The sequence below is a fragment of the Aythya marila genome (genome assembly GCF_965140915.1).
Source record: "Aythya marila genome assembly, chromosome: 1".
NCBI classification, from domain to species: Eukaryota; Metazoa; Chordata; class Aves; order Anseriformes; family Anatidae; genus Aythya; species Aythya marila.
The window spans coordinates 14,593,657-14,614,877 of NC_139042.1; the positions used below are offsets into that span (position 1 = coordinate 14,593,657).

General features: G+C 41.1%; 1 protein-coding gene across 4 annotated transcripts in view; it reads left to right on the plus strand.

Moving 5' to 3' along the window:
• Positions 1-21,221, plus strand: part of YAP1 (Yes1 associated transcriptional regulator) — an 89,738-nt gene that overhangs the window by 27,512 nt on the left and 41,005 nt on the right. The window lies entirely within an intron of this gene.

Here is a 21,221-nt window from a genome sequence, read left to right on the forward strand (position 1 = left end):
TGTAATTTATAGCCTGTCTCTAGCAGACCAGTGAGAGCTAAAAGCAAACTAGAAACACCTTCCCTCCTATCCACTGTGTTCTACCTCATCCCCCTGAGCAGTGCAGGGGAATGGGGGCTGCGGTCAGTCCCTGGCGCTTCGTCTCCACCACTCCCTCCCAGTCCCTCTCTGCCCCTGCTCCCCATGGGGTCCCTCTCACGGGATGCCGTCCTTCCCAAACTGAGCCTGAGGGGGCTGTCCACACGCTGCAGCTCTTCAGGAACTGCTCCCACACGGCTCCGTCCCATGGGGTCCATCCCCCAGGAGCAAACTGCTCCAGCACGGGTCCCCCACGGGTGGGCGGCAGCTCCCCCCAGACCCCCTGCTCCTGCGGGGACTCTCCATGGGCCGCAGCCTCCTCCAGGCCACATCCACCTGCTCCACCGGGGGCTCCTCCACCCATGGGGGGGCTGCAGCATGGAGATCTGCTCCATGTGGGACCCATGGGCTGCAGGGGGACAGCCTGCTCCACCAGGGGCTTCTCCAGGGGCTGCAGGGGAACTTGTGCTGCCTTGTGCCTGCAGCACCTCCTGCCCTCCTGCTGCACTCCCCTTGGGGGCTGCAGGGCTGCTTCTGGGCTCTGCTCACAGAGGCCACCCTACAGCCCCTTTCCACCAAAACCTTTCCATGTAAGCTCAATACAATTGATGATACAAAAATCATGGCAAACTAAAGGATTCCTTCTCCGCATAAAGCAGGCAGTGGGAAGAAAACCTTGTTTTTGTAGCTTTTACCTTTCACATCAGGCCTGTCTTAATTGTTGGTTATATTTTTTTTGTCATTTGGATTTGGCTTTGTACTAAAACAACCTTTTTTCCTCCTTTCACTCCTTCTAATACTGTTGTATTTGATGGGGAATTATTAGAGATGAATCTTAAGCATGATCATCAGGTCAGCATTCTCATTCTATTTATGAGAAAAGAAAAATTTAAGTAGTTTTGCGAGACTGCTAATTTCAGGTAGGTTTTGTGATGTGCCTAATGGATTTACCTGTTGCAAACATGGAACTATGTAATCTCTAGCAGAATAATACTCTGCTGTGTTAAATGCTACCATCTTTGGATTGTGATCTGCCTACACCTCTAGAAGTCTCAGCTTTTGGTGAAATGTAACAAATATGATTGCTGTTAAAGATAAAAGCATGATACAAAGATTCTCTGGCATGTCTGTTTTTAGCAACAAACATGTAAGAGCAGTGTGGTCAAACTGCCTAACTAGAAAAAAAAGTTAACTGCATTTTGGCTACTTTAGGGGAAATCATATTCCGGGTTCTGAAATGGAGTACATTTCTTAAGGATGACATTCACCACTTGGACAGTAAGCCAGTGGTCTCCAAAGTGGATGGCGTGCTTTCAACTCCTGTTGAGGTGTGGGAAGAAATTTTTTTTGGTACTATAAATAAATCAAAATATATATATATAGCTTTAATCTTCTCTTTTTTTTTTTAATTTCTGGTTTTGTATATGTTTTGTAATCTGTATAATACATCCATGCAGTCATACATCTATATAACTTACAAATATGCAATATCTATATAACTTACAAATACGCATATACTGGGGATGTGTGCTCCAAGCTTTTATTGATGGGGTGCATGATCAAAAAAGTTTGGAGACCATTGGTCTAGAATTTTCGTGTGCTGGGTTCTTTGTCCTGCTTTCTTACTACTGGCAAATTTCTCATATTCTCATATAGTGTTATTTTAAAACATTAGGAGCAAAGTACTTCGCAGTTTTGTTTTTAGTTGGTCAGATTAACCTGTGCTGGTATATGTAAGGTTGTATGGAGTGAACAATAAGCCTATGGAAAGATGACTTTGATTCAGTTGTGCTGGTGTAAAAAAAATTGTAGTAGTTTCATTTTTAAATGATGTCAGAATTTACATTTCCAATAAATGCTGGCTATGTTTAAACAAAATAATGTTAGGTTTACTGACGTTTATAGGCTGACTTAAAAAAAAAAAAAAAAAAAAAAAAAGTCATTGAGTTAAAAACCAAAGAAGAAGGAGAAGATCAGATGTGGTATTTGGCAGGTTGAGACATCCTTGTTCCTGAAATAGAAATAGTGAAACTAATTAATTTTACTGTATCGTTGCTTCTGTTCTTCTTTGTCTGTTCTTAATAGTCTGTGTGATCAATTTACATAAACTTGTTAATTTAGAAAGCATGAACTTACTGAGCTGTTGATTACATAGTAAGTCATAAAACTGAAAGAAACTGAAGCACCTAATGAAATGTTTTAGCTTTTTGCCATACTCAAAACTCTTTTCAGTTCAGATTTTGAGAAAGATAGATGTTCAAGCTCTTTTTAGTAATCTTGTTCTAATTTTAATTTGCTCAGAGAAGGACAGTAATTCTGGACATCTTTCCTCTGTACAGTTTCAGGATTGATATAGGGCACATGGTACTACATCCACATGATCGATTTTTGCATAACTGGAGTCTTGTGTCAAGGAAATACTCAGCATTTTCTTAAAAATATCTTTATGAAGGGGGTTGCTTTCAGAAGTTGTCTGGGAAGTTCTGCCTGCATTACATACAGCGGAAAGAAGGGGCTGGTTGCAGTGTGCCCGGTCCTTGGCCCAGTTGTGTCATCGTTAAAGAATTACTGCAATCTGAACCTTTAACATAAAAACTTAGGAAAACATAGTCCAAAGCTTTAGCCTCCTCCCATGCTTTAGATTTGAGTAGGGTCTTGGTCTTGCTGCTGATAGAGATTTTGTTTTGTTCATTTATTAGTTTCTAAAGTTGGTTTTGATACTCTGGGATATTTTAAGTATTTTCGGATTTTTTTCAAGTCCTGTATCTGTAATACAGGACTTACAATAAAGCAATGCTGCTTCACCTCTTCTGGTTGCTGAATAAAACTCCGTAGACGGGAGTGGGTTAATGGAGGAGGGTTAACAAAGTCATGCATCTCAGGCCTCTCAGAAAATGAGATTTCATCAGCAGAGCCCCTTAGCGTGGATTCAGGAGGTGATGGCAAAAGAAAGTTTCTGCCAAAATACTTGTGTCATCTGGGTTGCAGGCAGGGCAGGAGAAGTGCCTTCGCTGGGTGAAGGACACGCGAGGGGAGACCTGTGCCCACTTGGCAACATCAGCCAGAAGGTAAGAGGTCATCTCCCCAGCTGAGGTGGTCAGAGGTGAGGGTGGTGAGGCCCTGGGACAGGTTGCCTAGAGAAGCTGTGGATCCCTGGAGGTGTTCAAGGCCAGGCTGGTTCGGCCTTGATCAGCCTGATCTATTGGGAGGTGTCTCTGCCTATGGCAGGGGGTTGAATTAGATGGTCTTTAAAAAGTGCCTTTCTGTAATTCTGTGAAAGTTGCGCTCATGCCCACTGGTGAGATAATGGATGTCCAGCTTTTGCCACTCTGACTGATGCTTTCTTCTCTCAGGTTTCACTGTCACAGCACACGGGGAGGATGAACAGTCTGATGGAGCTGTAAATAAGTATTTTTGGTGATTATGCCTTGTGCTGGCCAGCAGATTGTGTGCGTGGCCTTTGTGTGGGAGCTCAAGCGATGTTTGTGGGGTCAGTAGGTGCTCACAGTCCAGGCCCTTGTACCCTCCCCAAATAGGCTTGGGAAGTGCAAGGCTTGGTCATAAACGCTGTCCTACAAATGAGGAAAAGAGAAATGTGGCGTTGTGTGCACATGTACCGTTTGTTGTGCTATGAATACCTTTTGCTTTTTGTTACAGTATGGCTGTCATGAGGATTTCTCCTGCTCTCCTGTTGCTTCTGCGTTTCAGTGTGGGCTTGGTGAAGCAGTCCAGAGACCCTTTGAGGTGTCTGTACAGAATCCCACTTCTATGCTTTTTTTTTTTTTTTTCCTTCCTTAACAATGCAATTTTACTGGTTTTGGCTTAATTCCTTGAGGATGTTGTAGTTGTCAGCTGCCTACTGCTGTCTTCCAATACAGGGGCTGTTTTCCATGTTTTAGGATGGATGTGGAAGCACAAGAAGCCTGTTGATTCCTCCTCGGATGAGAGGGCTGTAGCATAGGGCCTCTCTTTACTGCATGTTGGTAAATCTTGCGAGTACTGAAACAGTGAGGCTGCACAACTTGACTACTGCTGGAAGTACTTTGACTCCTGGTAACATAATGAACTCAAAACAGCTGCAGAGGTGCATTCAGCATCAAACACACGGGCTGACTTTTAATTAGCTACACCTGTCCAAACATGGGTGATGGCACTGGAGGCAGAACTTGACACCTACAGTTATGCAGAGAGGAGGGAGCCTGGCTTGGCTTCCAGGGTGGTAAGAAAGCTTTTTGAACAATGCTGGGAGTCAGTTTCAGTTCTGAAGTGATACAGAACAGTAGCACCAAATATGAAATCTCAAAATCTCCCTTTTCAAAATAGAAAATTTGTGGTATTTTCATCTGCTTACACTAGCGTTGAATCTGCTTCTTTGAAGTAGATGCTTCAGAGAGGCTAGGTCTTTCATTGTCTGTACTACTAGTTAGGTTTTTGATGCTTAAGAGAAAAACTAAATAGTTGTGGTTGCCTCTGGATTGGTAGATTTGACTTTATAGAAAGCATTGAGTGTATTTAATCAACCATCTGAAACGTACCGAGTGTTTTGCTGGGTATTCCAAGATACCTTCCTTACTTGACTTTAGGACCTAGAAGTGGTTGGGGTCCGGTGCCTGTAAATAAACATTTACTGCAAGGTTTTAGAAACGACTCCTGCGTGATGCCGCTCAGGAGCGGGAAGGTGCTACAAATGCAGGCTGTGATTAGCTGGCTTTGTTTCAAGCTTCATTAAGAGGGTGTGACCTGTGGGTTCCAGTTGATTAAATCCAGAGATGGGGCAAGTAAACATCTTAAGAAACAACCATTTTCCAGACCAAGGCAGACCAGTATGCAATTGTTCGTATTCTTAGAAAAAGCACACTCATTGACATATTTTCTTTAGAATTTTGGATGAGAAGGGAGGGTCAAGAAAATGAGTGTATAGCAAAGTTTTTCTTTGAGTATTCCAGGAAGAAATCAAACATTTTAGAGTGCTGGATTTTCAGGCTGCTGAAAAAAGTAGGACTTCAGAGTGTTTTTGACTGTCTCCATAGAAATTCCTTCCTCCCCCACCATGTTCTTTCATATTTAGTTTCCATAACCAGCGCACTATTGTGAAGGAGGGGAAATGCAGGGTAACTGCAGGGAAGCCAGCCAATCACTCCGGCATCAGAGCAGACTCCAGGGCTTGTGGAGCTAACCTTTCTGACCTTCACAAGGGGCCTCTCTGAGGAGAGCCATTTTTCCTGCCTTGTAATGGTAAAGAAAAAACTTGGCAACTGCTTTGATCAGCAAAGCAAAAACAAGGCGAGCAAGGAGCAAATGGGCAGCTTTGTGCACAAAACTGCTAAGTCAGTGCTTGGCTTTCTCTGCTTGGGAGCAGTGTTACCACCTTAAACAGAACACATGCACATTTCTGTAGGGTCTGGTGAGAGCTGTTGTACAGTTTTAGAAAATCCTTCTGCTCAGAAATAAGGGAAAATTGTGGTCATTACGAGTTGCAGTGGGGTGAAAGTGTTTCATCTAATAGTTGGGCAATGTGAGAGCGAGGGAGCTTTTCCTTTCTCATTTTTTTGGGCAGGATTTTCAAAAGAAGGACTTGCACAATACTTTTAAAAATAATTCTGGTACTGAGGGGCAGACGTTTCTTGTATGCAGCTGGCATATATTTTTACTGTGCTATTTATTGCTTTCCAACTTCTGATGGTGTTTTTCTCAGTTGATGCCTACAATGCATTTCAGATGCCTAGTGGAAGAAACAGTGGTTTTACTTTACAAGTATGTAAGGTTTTGTTTTAACTTGTACTGATTAAAAAAAATCAGTTCTTATATTGCTAATATTTTATATTAGCTTTTGGCTTCACTTCTTCCTTGTGTTCTCTTTTACTGTTCTTCAGCTGCAGATCTCTAAATCCAGCTGTATCCTTCTGACACAGTTCCTAGTCTCTCTGGTAAGTGGTGTTCCTGCTGTGTGATAGTTTTCTGCTCAGCACATGGCATTAATTCTTCCACCTGAACTTAAGTGCTCTGTATCCTTCCTCTGCCTGTGAGTAGCACAGGGTTGTTGTTGTTTTTATTCAGCACTTCCTTCCATTTCAGTGAGAGTCTGCCTCACAATTCAGTTTGCCAGACAATTTCTGTCCAGTGAACTCAGGCTTTGTTCATTCTCTGCAAGAATTCTTCCTGTGGTTTGCAAATTTTGCAAATTTCCACCTCCTTCCTTTGCTACCTCAGTTTCTCTTCATGCCACTTGGCTCCTTAGCAGATTTTGATATTCTAGATTGCCAGATTCCTGTGCAAGTCATGTTTCCTCTTTTAGACTTCAACCATTCGCTTTCTTTTGATGTTTCATCCTTTCCTCAGCCACTCCCTAGTTAATCACCCCTAGTACCGTGCTGGGGTGGTTGACAGTGATTTTTCTTCTTTCCTACTTGTCTGAAAACAAGCAATCAGCTCCACAGCTCTGAGGCCAGGTAAGCTGTTTGCAGGTCTGTGTTGTTCTGGAGCAGTGCCCTTTGATTTTATGGAAGTGGAGAAATTTAAATGAGTTTTACCATCTAACAAAATAGCTACAGGTTTTCAGTAATTAAACAGTTTTAGATCCTCGCATAGTTCTGGACAGGACGCAAGCTCTTTTTCCACTAAGATAATTTATTTCTGTGCAAACTCTTTTTTTTAGCACCTTTCACCTGCAGGGCATCTGTTCCTCCAACACCTGCAGTGGTGCTCAGATAAGATACTTGGTATCTGATGAAGATACACACGAAATGGGCTTGCTTGAAATCCCTCCTCACCAATCCGTTTCCAAGTGAGACAAGGCTGAGCAGCTCCACCAGCAGGTTTAGTTCTCTTGCCCACGGTGCACGGTCTTACTGCGGGTACTGTATTTAGGAGGGCAAACCCAACATCTGCCTGCTGCCTCCCCCTTTGATTTTATTGACAAAAATCAGCGCAGAGCTGTTCCTGGCCAGTTCAGCAGGCAGGAGGAGCGTGCCTGCAGCCCTCCCCTGCTCCTGGCTGATGTGGAGGCGATACTGGCAGCACCAGCTTCCAGCCAGCTCTGGGCGTGCTCCAGCACAGAGCGCGGCGGTGTTTGGCTGTTGGGATGGTGCCTACCATCCAAGCAGCTGTTCCTGTGCTAGAAGGTACGTGGGTTACCAGACAGACTGCTGGATTAAAGGGCTACAGCAACCAAGGCTCGTTTAGGTAGTGGAGTAAGACCGAAATACTGAAGAGCTCAGAAAGTAGTGAAGTCAGAGATGAGGAGAAAGGGAGCACAGAGAAATGGGGACTCTGAAATAAAGCCACTCAACTCCATGGCCTTGCTCACTTTCCTACAGTTTCACATTGGATGTGTTTTTTTTTTTTTTCTGTGGCCTATTCTTTGCCTTTGTTATGCTGTTGCATTTTTCTTCATCAACACAAAATAAAAAAGGTTTATTGTAGAGTAGAACATGGTATCAGATCTGTAACAGTCCCTTTCTCATTAGAACATAAATATTTTGTCACAATTTCCTGAACAGATTTCTGAAAATATGTATAAAATATAATAAGCTCTGAGAGAATAACTACAAGTTTTAATGTGCAAGGTTTTAGAACTAAAAAAATGTATTTTTTATGTATAGTTTACTTTTAAAAGGTCTTGAGATAAAACTTGATGTTATGACCTGCGTAGTGATTCAAAATGATTGCAGAATAAATTTTAAAGATAACACTAACCTGTGCATGTTTGCCACTGAGCTCTGAGAGCATGATAAATTCTGGAAGGAAGTTGCTGGGTAAGTAGTGACCCACAGCTCAGAAGGCATTTGCTAAGTGCATGTTTACTTTCTTGGCCTTTCAGTGCAAAACTAAGAAACTGGGAGCTGAAGAGAGCAGGGTGGTCACTAAAACAGATCAGGCATTTTGTGAGGAAAATGAAAATTACTGGAGCGGGGCAGGCTGAAGGGATTGCAGATGACTTGTAAGGAATATTAATGAAAAAGATAGTGGGGTTTGTTCTCTTGATATATCCTCCTTTTTGCCTGTAAGGACTGATTTATACCTCCTGATCTGGAGATTACGATATAGATGGTAATCTAGATCACTGACTATAAAGGGCAGTAGTGGAGACACCGGTTTGCTGTGACAATGGATTCCTGTGATGGAGCAGTGCTATCACTGCAGTCATTTGCAGTTCACGCTGCTTGTCCTGGCAGGTGTGTCAGTAACCTATAACCTATGTAGAGGCTTGCCCATGAGAAGTTGACGTGGAATTGGAGTGAAGATTGTTCAGGATTATTTCATTAACTGTGATCTGTAATTCACTGCTTAAAATTCAGAAAAGTTGAGTCCTATTGCTCAGTTCCTGAAATCACTGATAGGACAGCACGCATTGGCACTTCTGAGATCCGTGTCAGTGTAGCTCCAAACACAGGTTATAAAACAAATACATTATTCCCCAGAATCTTACATTCTAGTTACAGAACAAGTCAAATCCAAGCAAATAGGCAAGGCAGAACTTCAACATACGAGATTGTTGCAGTTACATCTTTGCTTTACGTGAGGGGCTTAAAAAAAACAAACTGTGGCCACCTGGTTGGTAAGCCCAGATCAAAAGTAGCCCTGAAAAGTGAGGACACTTTAGGCTACAGAAAGCCAATCTTTTAGAAGAGATTAAAGGCTCTCAGTTTGTCCAAGAATTCGGAGTGAAGCCCTGGAAGAAGGGTCCTGCACTGACAAGTGAATTTCTGAAGCAGTTGGTGAATTTTGCAGGCAAAGAAAGGAAAAGCTGGAAGCTGATAATGTTGGCTTTTGGAACTGAAAGGGAGTGGAGGAAAGGGATGGGTCACAGGGAAGTGCTGACTAATGGTCAGCAAACACTCAAAGGGAGTTCTTGTGTTTAAAAGCTGGCCTCACTTCCTAAAAGGAAAATAAAACCCAAACTGTTCAAGCATGAAATTTGGCCGGGGGAAGTCTGAGCTGAACTGCTAGAAGTTGGGGAGGGGCTACGCTGGAAGGAGGGCTTGATTAGGATAATGCTTTTAGCAATTAAACTTCTGGTGTGACCTGGGTTCTTGTCTCTTTTTTTGGGTAGGGTCTATTTTATTAGAGAAACCTCATCTTTATCTGTGTTACTATCTTTATTATACTGGAGAAGTCTGTAACTAGTAAGCCGGAGTTTAAATGGTAAATGTACATTTTTTAATAAGTAAATTAAAAAACAAATAAAAACCAGATATTACATTTTTCCCCCTTATTCCTATGCCTCCCCTCCCGCCCTCTGTAATGGCTGAACGCTGATTGTGGTAAGTGGTGGATGAAGACCGAAGGGATTCCAAAGCTGGAATTAATTGATACTAAGTTAAGGTGATAATATTCATTAATTAGGATTTATTTGTGACTTCAGCTCTAATGGAAATCCCATGCTGAAATTTAGTGAAAGTTGGAGATCCATTATATTAGTGGTCTGTTTTGTGCCTAAGGATAGGGTTGAACCGTTCCTAAGTAAGTACTTCACTGTACATATTGATAAGACGTATTAGTTACTGTTCTTGGTAAAGATAAAGATGTTACATATCCCTTGTCCTTTAAGAATCATTAGTAATTTAACTGATGTGATTTTTAAATAAACTTCTGTTCATCACAATTTATAATTTCTAATTTTCATTCCCTATATATCAAAAGAAATGCAGAAAGCAAGTGAAATTAATGTATAAGAGCTGAGGTATTGGTATCACAATGTTGATTTCATGGAATAAATTAAAACTTAAGAACTCTTTAAAAGACTATTTTTAGAAGTTGCATGGGTCTTTACTTTTTGCTTCTAGAGAGAAAGTAGGGTTTGTTTTGCTCTTGGTGATTTCACTGTCTTAAGTTTCTCTGTTGCTTCCACATGTGTAATAATATAAAGATTTCTATTGCTATTTCAAATGGAAATTTTCCATTTGATGGTTTTTGAATGTTTGCAATGAAACTTGAGTTCAAAATCAGTTTTACCTTGCATTATTGATTTAACACCATGGGCTTCTAAAATACTTCTCAAACTGATGCTCTTTGAACTCTGTGGTGGAGGAACTGTAGATCCTGGAGCTTGAAAATCCTCAGATTTAAAACCATTTTTAGCTCACTATCAAAATTCAGTAGTTCTAATATTTATGTATATAGTATACTTAGTTATTTTAGATATCACTTTAAACTGTTTAAGCTAAGTAGTGTAATTTCTTCCTACACTTTTTGCTCTGTATCATCTTTACCAGCTAAGGTTAAATGGGTAAATAAAAACAACTTGTCAAATCATAGCCTTTAGACAATATGTCATATCTGGGTGCAGAGAAATCTGTTGCTTCTGATGCTTTGCAACTTGGGAAATCAGATTGCAGGGGGGTTGAAGCATGGTGATGAAAAGGGAATAATCTGCTGGTGAAAAATACAAAGTACTGTATTGCCTACAGTTGGCTGAGCAGGTAGCTCACAGGTACCAGCTCAGGCAGCATCATGCCTGGAAGATTTTCTTCTTTGTTTTATGTGGCAATCTTTAAAGTCTTCAGGGATGTGAATAATTGCCTCCAACCTCAGTGGCACGTAGTGTCTGAACTGGAAGTGGAACAAGCTCTGCCTGAGATGTGATCGTAAGGAGGAGTCAGAAAGGGAAGGAAAAATCCAGTAACACAGGAAGTGGAAGTGGAAAGGGGGGGGTGAAAGAATACTGAATAATAAGAAGGAAAAACTAAACATTAACAGTGTGAGATGGATACAGTAGCCAACACACTGAAGTACGGAGAAAGGAAATAAAGGAGTTGTGGTGTGGGGGTTGTTTTTTTTTTGTGTTTAGTCTCAAATGAGGAAAAGATAACCTATAAGGCTGTCCATATGACTAAAGCTGGGAACATCTAAACAGCTGATTGACTTAAGGTGTGAAGTGCTTGTTCTGAAGCACGTATTTAAAAGTAGTTGATGATATTAATTTGGCAAGAAAAACAGTTTCATTTGTTTTTTCAGCAAAATGCCGTGCATTTGTTTCCAGTAGGCCCTACCTAATGGTTTTGTAGCCAGCCCATCCTGTCAGGGCCATCTGGGAGCGATCATTGTCTGAACACTCAAGCAACCAGTCTGAACTGCCCTCCGAGACTTCCTACTTAGAGCAATAAGGAAACAAGCTAAAGAATCTTTTTATCTTCATATTTTGTTTTCCTTGGTGGTGGCTAGCCTAAGGGTTATTCAGCAGGATTGCTAGGAACCCCCTTTAGATCCTCAGGCAGCTGGCTGTAGCAGCTTTTATTGCAGCGTGCTTAGGCAAGCCTCTCTGACTTGCAACCTTCAGGCAACCAAAAACAGGTATATGGAAGGGGGCATAAAACTGGCTCCTGCACATGCAGAGATGCATTTGATTTCCCTCTTGCTTTTTGTCTCCTTTATGAGCTGACTGGGGAGAGAGGCATGAGATAGAATCTCAGAGATAAAAGGACAGGAAAGTGATAAGGGATTCTATGGCACATGGCTCCTCAAAATGGTCTGCCCTTCCCCTAATAACATGAAAGTTAGTGTTTCTGTAATCTCCTCTTTATTGTTACAGAAAACAAAACGGTCGCATCTGGAGAAGGTCTTCTCTGTGCTTGCTAAGTAGGGGCGTAGGAGGGCATCCATAAAGTTAAAAGAACCCATTAACTTGGAATAGCGGTGGAGACAGCTCTTCCTTTAGGTTTGCCCTCAGTGGTATTGCAATCTCTCTCATTTAAAGTTAAGGAAAGAAACATGAATTTTGAGCATGTTGAGTGGCTCAGCCATAGGGAAACAAACTTCTTAACTTTGGGGGCTGCGTGGAGAGAAGGGGGAGGTTTCCTTTAAATAAAGTCTTCTGTGGGACTGTGAGAGGGCAGGTTTAAATAAAATCAAATAAATCTGATGATACCAACTGTGATACCAGCATTTGGTCCTCTACAGAATTTGTATCAACTCAATCATTTTCCAAAGAAAGTAAAAGCAAGGTCTTTTCTTTTTAATCTCTGCAATACTACCAGTTCTTACAGTTTTCAAAGTAATGGGAAGAGCCCTGGAAATTGAAGTGTCCTCATTTCTTTCATCTCAAACTCGGAAAAGAATATCATTTCATTTGGAAGATCCAAAGAGAAATCCAAGAATTGTGTTTTTTCATAAGCCATTTAAATGTTTTTAAACATTTAAAATGTTTTTAAGTTTTAAGTGTTGTGGTACTAACTCCTGGGTTTCTTTTTAGTGCATGAGGTCCTTGAGTGCAGAGTAGGAAGAGGGACAGGAGGAAAAAAGAACAAATCCAGAGATCAGCATATCATGACTTCCATTTTTACTTGACAAATGGCAGTTGTTTTACAAGCACATTATAATAAAAGTGAGTCTACCTTTGGCAAAGCTTTGTGCCTATCGTGCCTTCATCTCATGTTAGTCATGCCCGTATGGTTAGACTGCCTACTGCCCCTGTGCATTTTAGGATTATATGCTCCCCTGAAGTTCAGGGAGAGCCTTCCTGAAAGTGCCTTCCTAAGAAGAGCTGTGCTTGTCTGCCACCCCCAAAAAGTGATTAAACAAATCAGAGCAGTGAGCCTAATACTCAATCCCCAGTGTATCTGCATTATGTGCTGTCTGCATACAGGCTGGTGCTAATAGAAGCTGCCTTTGAATACTCTGTTTTAAACACAGCATTTCGTGTATCTTTTAAAAACTCTTATTCCATAACTCATATTCCATGTACCAATGTCTGTGGCTTTATGGGACGTGGTTGCAGGAATTTGCTGGTTCTTAGCATCTTGCATGCTGGCTCTACTTCAGGAACGAATTCCAGAGGGGGGTCTGTTGGAGAATGTGTCTGACTCCTAGTGAGTTTGTGCAAAATGTATTTCTGTACTAATTTGGCTTTTGTCAGCACCATTGAAGTCATTTAGGTGCTCCTTATTGCGTTGCTCTAGTTCAGCTTTAGATCATTCATGTGTGGAATGAATTTCTGCTGCCTAGGACTGTACTTATGAAGCATCGTGTGTATCTGGCCCAGGTCTGTTTGATGCTCTAAGGGGACACGGCTCTGATGGGCTCTTCTCACCTGGTAATGTAGCTGTCAACAGCAATGTTGTGCCCGTCATTCTTCTAATACACTTTGCTTATGTTCTTTCTCAAAGTTAATGAAATTGCAGCTGTGGCACAACATAATTGCACACTTACCAGTTGCATGTTGATTTGGGGATGTGCTTTTGCAAGCTGTAAGTAGGATAGAGCTGTGTGTATCATCCTATCACCAGCGTGCTCTGTCGTCGTATGCTGGTGGTGTGGTTTGGTGAGGACATCAGCAGCAGTGTCAATCAAGTAGTCCAACACAATCTTTGCCTGGTTAACATACAGATCTGATGAGGGGAAAAAAAACAAAACACAAACATGTTATGTATTGCCACAATATTCAGAAACTTTGTTCCTATTTCTGTGCAGCAGTTGGACCATGCTCACCTTGAGATGGATCATGGTAGGAATTTTAGTTCATTTCTGCAATTTCTAGGAGGAAGTCAGATTAAGAGGCTGTCAGTTTTACTGCTGTGTACCTGATCTTAATCTGTAATAATCCTGGAGCCTAGGGAAACTTTGCAAGATAATGGGAGAGGACAAGTGGAAGCTATGCTTTTCCAGCAATAGGTGGAGTGTCATCTCTCTGCGGATGCTATTTTCATTGCTGTGAACAACAGTTTTTCCTTCTGTTGATTTTATTTAAAGAATAATAAAATATATATATATTATTATTTAAAAAGAGAAATGTGAGGTTCTTAAAGGATCTTTGGTCATTTTGAGCGTATCTTGTATAACTCTGGTTCGAATTTAGGAAAGTGTTTATGGATTATTGGATTGAGATAGAGATCATTGCTAGCAACAGAGCTCATTTACCCTTCAGCCTTTTCTTCTTACTGTTGCTGCTTGGCATTGAAATTCGTGTCATCCCAGTGTTTTAATGCAGGTAAGGTGTAAATCTGTAACGCTGTTACACAGTTGGCAAAGAACTGTCCTTTGCTCTTAAGTTAGCAACCCCTAATTAAAAATGGCCCATAGAGCTGAAGATTTGATTTCACATTTCAATCCTTCCATTTTGGAAGTACCATTAATAGGGTAGAAAAAAGGATGGACAAAGTAAGTCATAGCTTCCACCCTCAGGAAAAGCTGAATCCGCTCCGTTCTGTGTAATAATATCCTGAGCATCGTATCAGTCATAATGTAGAAATCTCTACGTCCTATTTTCCAGTTTTCAAGAGTAGTAATAAAAGCAGTTCAGACTGAGACTGTTTTTACTCTAAACTTTTTCTTTTATCCCATTTTTAAGTTGAATCTTAGAAAATGGATGGGCTAGGGGACCCAACAGCTACAGTGTCAGATTTTGGCCTTTTAGCTGTTACCACCCTTCTTAGACATTTGTGTTCACCTCTGCTCTTGAATTAGTAGATCCTGTGACTTTCACAACTGTTCTACAGTCACACTGCCACATTTTTCATGCTCCTGTAGAGGTTAGGCCTCTGCAAAAGTGGATATTCTGGTTTCCTCTCTGCCTGCTAGCACTATATACAGGTTGGTTATCTTGCAGGTAACCCAAACTGCTTAGACACAGGCCAAGTTTGTATAAGATTTGGCACAGGGTTTAGTTTGAAATTAATTTTTGTGTGTGAGAGGCAGTTTATGGCAGTTCCAAGAGCAGAAATGCTCGTTCAGTTTCTCCTGGTGCCAGCAGAAGAACCAGCTTTCAGTATATACATCCTGTCCGGACGTACTGAAATACACGGGTGAGAGCTCTAAAAACCTTTCACATCGTTACGCATTAGGTAGCCTGAGGAAACCAGGTGGTTAATAAGACAAGGGGAAAAATCTGGAAGAACACAACTTGTGGCTCAGTCGTTTAGGATAAAACAGAATCAGAGGTGAGGTGTTTGCTGATGGAGCAGTTCACATTTGGGGTATAATGAAAAGCTGAAGTTTCACACCAACTTTAGAAAATACTTAAGCTTAGCTTTGTGCCACTTGCTCATGTTACACAGACTGTCTTATTCATCCCCAAATGTATAAAAAGTGCATGAGGCCTAGTCACCAGTTTTGGTAGGTCTGTCACAATGCGGTCAGTGGTACGTGCTTGTGTTCTTACTTTGTTTCTAATAAAACAGTACTTCCAGTGAATTCTTAAAATAGTCCTGGAAATCTCAACACCAAAATCCAAGTTAGTCATTGTGACTTCACTAGACGGTGGAAATAATTTTCTCATGCAGGCATAAAATATAAGACTTGTCTACCTAGTAAAACATAGAAGCATGACTGTATCGACAGATACTAAGCTAGTTCTTTAGGGATGCTTTCGTATTGAACAACAGCTTGCCTTTCTGAATGTTTGTGCCTATTTATTTTTCTTGGAATGTTCTTTAATGAAGTCATGTCCAAACTGCAAAGAGAAGTGATGGGTTGTTTATTCTGTCTTGTGTACATCCTTTCATGTGTAGATCAGGCCTTTTCAGTGTTAGCTATTGCAGAAATTTTACATATTATGTTCATCTGGTATCTAAGATTAAAACATCTTTTCTTCTTAATGGCACGTTTTTTGTTTGTTTGTTTTTACGCATTTTAGGGTAATGATTTGGCAATTTCTGACTCACTCACATTAATAATATCTTTTCTGAGAGGAACCATTCTTGTAAGATGAAAATTCTCACTGCAGATGACATAGAGGTGCGCACTATATATAAGGAATATTTATGCCGATTTGGGGACAAAAAGAGGAAGAAATAATCATGATTTTGTAATGACTGAGAATTCCGTTAAATGAACAAAGTCACATGCCTTGGGAAGTGTGTGTTCAGCAACAGGGCTGCAGTTGCAATACTCCTCCAGAATATCAAAACCGAAGGCATTTTAGGTAATATTTATCGCTGGTGACTGTGGTTGCATATAACTCCAGGACTGCAGTGGATATGCAACTCCTAAGGAATGAAACTTTTACTGGAGGATTTAAGTACATGTTGAGTGTCCTTTTTGTGTTAGCTCACTTCTGACCTGGCTTCCAGTAATACCATTCACTTCTCTTCAGTGGAGCAACTACAGTACAAAGGTGAAGGTGTATCGTGCTACTGCAGGGGCAGATCAGTTCTCCATTTTTAGGAATGGCTGTATTTTATTAGTCTTTCAGCACCTAAGGGTGATTTTCAGTAGGAAGTAACAGATGTGGCGGTGTGTGTTTGTTTGTTTCTTTTTTTTAAATTCAGTTAGGAATTGAATACCACAAATCATAGAATCATAGAATCATAGAATATCCTGAGTTGGAAGGGACCCTTAAGGATCATCAAGTCCAACTCTTGACACCGCACAGGTCTACCCAAAAGTTCAGACCATGTGCCTAAGTTCACAGTCCAATCTCTTCTTAAATTCAGACAGGCTCGGTGCAGTGACCACTTCCCTGGGGAGCCTGTTCCAGTGTGCAACCACCCTCTCTGTGAAGAACCCCCTCCTGACGTCCAGCCTAAATTTCCCCTGCCTCAGCTTAACCCCGTTCCCGCGGGTACTGTCACTAGTGTTAATGGAGAAAAGGTCTCCTGCCTCTCGACACCCCCTTATGAGGAAGTTGTAGACTGTGATGAGGTCTCCCCTCAGCCTCCTCTTCTCCAGGCTGAACAGGCCCAGTGACCTCAGCCGTTCCTCATATGTCTTCCCCTCCAGGCCTTTCACCATCTTCGTAGCCCTCCTCTGGACACTTTCCAACAGTTTCATGTCCTTTTTATACTGTGGTGCCCAGAACTGCACACAGTACTCGAGGTGAGGCCGCACCAGCGCAGAGTAGAGCGGGACAATCACCTCCCTTGACCTACTAGCGATGCCGTGCTTGATGCACCCCAGGACACGATTGGCCCTCCTGGCTGCCAGGGCACATTGCTGGCTCATATTCAACTTGCTGTCTACCACGACCCCCAGATCCCTCTCTTCTAGGCTGCTCTCCAGCGTCTCATCGCCCAGTCTGTACATGCAGCCAGGGTTTCCCCGTCCCAGGTGCAGGACCCGGCACTTGCTCTTATTGAACTTCATGCGGTTGGTGATCGCCCAGCTCTCCAACCTGTCCAGATCCCTCTGCAAGGCCTTTACGCCCTCATTTGAGTCCACAACTCCTCCAAGTTTGGTGTCATCAGCAAACTTGCTCAAAATACCCTCTATTCCTACATCCAGATCGTTTATAAAAATATTGAAAAGTACCGGCCCTAAAATGGAGCCTTGAGGGACCCCACTGGTGACCGCCCGTCAGCCTGACGCAGCCCCATTTACCATAACCCTTTGGGCCCTGCCCGTTAGCCAATTGCTCACCCATCGTATGATGTTTTTATTTAGCTGTATGGTGGACATTTTGTCCAGTAGGATCCTATGGGAAACCGTGTCAAAAGCCTTGCTGAAGTCCAAAAAAATCACATCAGCTGGTTTCCCTTGGTCCACCATACGGGTGATCTTATCATAAAAGGAAATCAGGTTAGTTAGGCAGGACCTACCCTTCACAAACCCATGCTGGCTGGGACCAGTGACTGCTTTGTCCCCCAGGTGCGCCTCAATAAGTCCGAGAACCAACTTCTCCATGATTTTACCAGGCACTGACGTGAGACTGACGTCTCTGGCATGTGATAGTGTTTAATGCCAAAAAAGATTTCTTTCACATAAGAACTACAGCTCTTAGTAACTGCAGAAATGCACTTAGCATGAAAAAAACAAACAAACAAACAAAACAAACAAAGCACATTTTATTAGAAGTTATAATACATATATAGGGGGGAACAGCTTGATTGTCTTCATAATGCATAGCACTTAAAGTGCTTTTTGGTTGAGGTTGTTTCTTATAACAATCACTCTTCTTGATACCAGAATTGATACAAGTTTGCTAGCAAATATTTAACATATTCTGGGTGTTTTGGTTTTGTGCACACAGTGCAGAGCTGTGATTCTATCTCATGAGTAGGTTTAATTTTAATCTTACAGTACTGTACTAGATATAAGGACTGATTTGTATGTCACTTTTTTAATGAGGTTGACAGTAGTACTTTATCAAAATGTGGGTCAGATCACCTTTACTAAATGTAAGGGTTGGGGCAGTTGGCAGCTAATGGAGCTACTATGGAAAAATTCTGTTCAGTGCAGGGAAAGATGATGTGGGGTTGGTGCCAGTGTTCTCGTTTTAGACCTTCCCTGTGCTGCTACTCAAAACAGGGGCAAACATCTCTACCTGCAGAGAGTGTCCTGCTTCCATACTTAAACTGATGAGGAATGCATGATGTTTATAGTAAGTTACCGTGGCACACATACTGCAGATATTTAACAAAATTAAAGCCTGTTGTTGTTACTGTAGTACTGGGATTTACTTAAACCTTTCATCCTCAGAAATGGGTGCCTGCCTGCTCTGCATTCCTCCGTTTGATTAGCATGATTTGGAAGTTGGGGGAAAGAATTAATGCGTTGTGATGCTTGGGGTGTTTTTTTTTTTTATATGTAGCATCCAAAAACTCAGGATACGGCACAGAGAGGTGAGGTATGTGTGTGGACTATGGTTTGAGGAAAAATAGAGAATTTTTGAGTGAAGGTGTTGGGAAAATGTATATGTAGGCCAGGAAGCAGAAAGCTGAGTTGGATGGGACAAAGTTGCCTTATTGAACCAGCCGTGTGATTCGTATGACTCGAACATAATCAGCTTGATTGCTTTGAGGCTTTTCTTTTGTGGCTCTTTGTTCTAAGAATCCTGGCTGGAGCTGTGCTGATAAAGTAAGGAACATGCTGACTTCCCTCAAGTGATACTCAGCTGGGGAAAAGTCGGAAGCTGCTGCTGTCTAAAATAGCTAACCACGTTAACAAGCCCATCTGAACATTAACTGTACTTTGCACGGTATACTTGCACAGTTTTGAGGAGCTGATAATGCTGCCTTTGTGCTCAAAATTGGCAGTGGTTCTGAGATGGCTTCTTCCACAGTCCCTTCATCTGTCCCGTGCTCAGATATGTTTGGAAAAGTTTGGTGAATGTCGTTTCTGTGTGTCCCTACAGGTAACTGTAAAATGGTTCTGTAATGCAGTGAGGCAACATTTTTTCTCTCTGTTTTGTGCTCTGCATTCAAATAGGTTATAAAAACAAAGGCTATAAAATATGTACCCTAGGTATACGTTTTATAACTGTGTAGTGTTGCAAGTATTTTTATAGGAGTTAAATGGAAATAAAAAATGTGTAATCATGGGCGCAGTGGTGTTTTCCCAGTTTCCTCTGTTCCCAGAACTGAACTGAGCAAATATAACAAATTAGAAATAGAGGGGAGGAGTGGCACATGCTGGTACTGTAACTTAAACACAGTCTGTGAAGCATTACTGTACAGTGTTTTCACATCTGTATTATCTTTTCCTGCTTTCATTGCTTTGCAAAACTGACCGGCAGAAAAATGAAATTTTTTTTGGAAAAAAAGTTTTATGTACATTCCAGTATATATATGGCAGTCTTTACTATGTTTTTCCCTGTTCTATAAATAAACAGGCTAAAAAGGAAATAAAGAAGCCTCGCTGCATGTGGCATGTTTCTCAGTTAAGCTGCATGTTGAAAAATGTATGTGAGCAAAGACATAGTATGCTTAATAGTACCTGGATTAAATGAGCTGTATCATGGAAAGTAACACCATGGCAGTGATACCATTTTAATTAAACCTTTAGTAACAGGGGGGCTTCCTGTCTACAAAGGAAAGCTGGCATTACTTGCCACGCGTAGACAAAGTAAGGCTTTGTTTACCCTTAGATTTTTGTAAAATAACATTCCTGCCTGTTTTGTGATCCTACTAGAATATGGCTTTAAATTCTTGGCCTGAAATCATGTGTGTTTAGAGAGGGTAAAATACAAGGGAGAAGATACTTAGCTTAAAATAAAACTTGTTTTTGAAAATCACTTTGTGATATCTTCTACTTTCTAATAATTGTTAAAGGGACTTCATGTTACAATATGATAAATAATTGTATACAAGTAATTATTTTGGTGACTAATGACCCATTTTATGATCTTCTGAAGTTGTAGTTACTAATTTTCACTTGTTTGAGATCAATAGCTAGTAACAGAATTTAGTATTTCAGGAAAAAAAAAGATATATTTTTGAACACCAATGAACATGTTAAAAACACTAATTCAGCAGAATGTGGTTTCATTAATTGAAGTCAAGGGTTTCAGTAGTAAGTTCCTAGACACAGTAACTGGTTGCTTGGGGCGCAGAGATGTTCTGTTTTGTTAAGCCAGTTTGACCCAGGAGTAGATCTTAATTTATGACCAGTGCTCTGGGGTGCTGTGGCCATGCAAATACATCAAGTTTGAGATTCAACTCCTCTGATGTCAGTGGATCTGACCTAATTACCTTAGGTTCCTTTCTCAATGGAGAAAATAGGCCTGATTCACCTTCAGTACATTCCTTAAATTTATCAAATGAACATCCTAACAGTGCTCTTCTAGGTTCCTTCCTATTTAGTAGGGAGTGGGGTGACAAGGTCAGATGTTGTACACAAAGATGTAGATCTTGAAGTGACCAAGTATGAATTATCTGTCCCTGTAAAATAATACAGTACCACCTCCTAAGCTTAGATATGCCTTAAAGTAGCATTAACTGTGCAGTAAATCTTCCCAATTCACAATTGTGATTTAATCCTGACGTAAAGATGGAAAATGTATAGCCTGACTAGTAGTTCTGTACAAATACATACTGATCCACAAAGGACATGTACAAAACCATGCAAAACATGGGTACATACACAAATACAAATTGGAGTACCTAGTTTTGAATTTAGCTCACCACTGGACTCTACATTGCAACTTTAAATGTAGCATTTTTTGTTGGAGGAAGTGAAAATGAGCATTCCACATAATCCAAAAAGAGAGAACTTTGGTTACTGTAAGGAAAGAATGGCACCAAGTTAGTGATGTCTTGGATTCTAATTGATGTTGGGCTACTGGATATGAGTTTGAACTGATACCAATTTGAAATGAATTGATAACAAGCCTTGCTGTCAAAGCTTAGCATGCATTAGTTTTATTTTTGTTCCACATGTACTTTTCTGAGCAATCTCAATTAATGGCATCAAGATACTGTGGTGCTTGTTTGTGAATAGCCTGCATTTGTTATTCATTAGATTAGCAAAGCATGCTAATCACATACTCAAAAGGT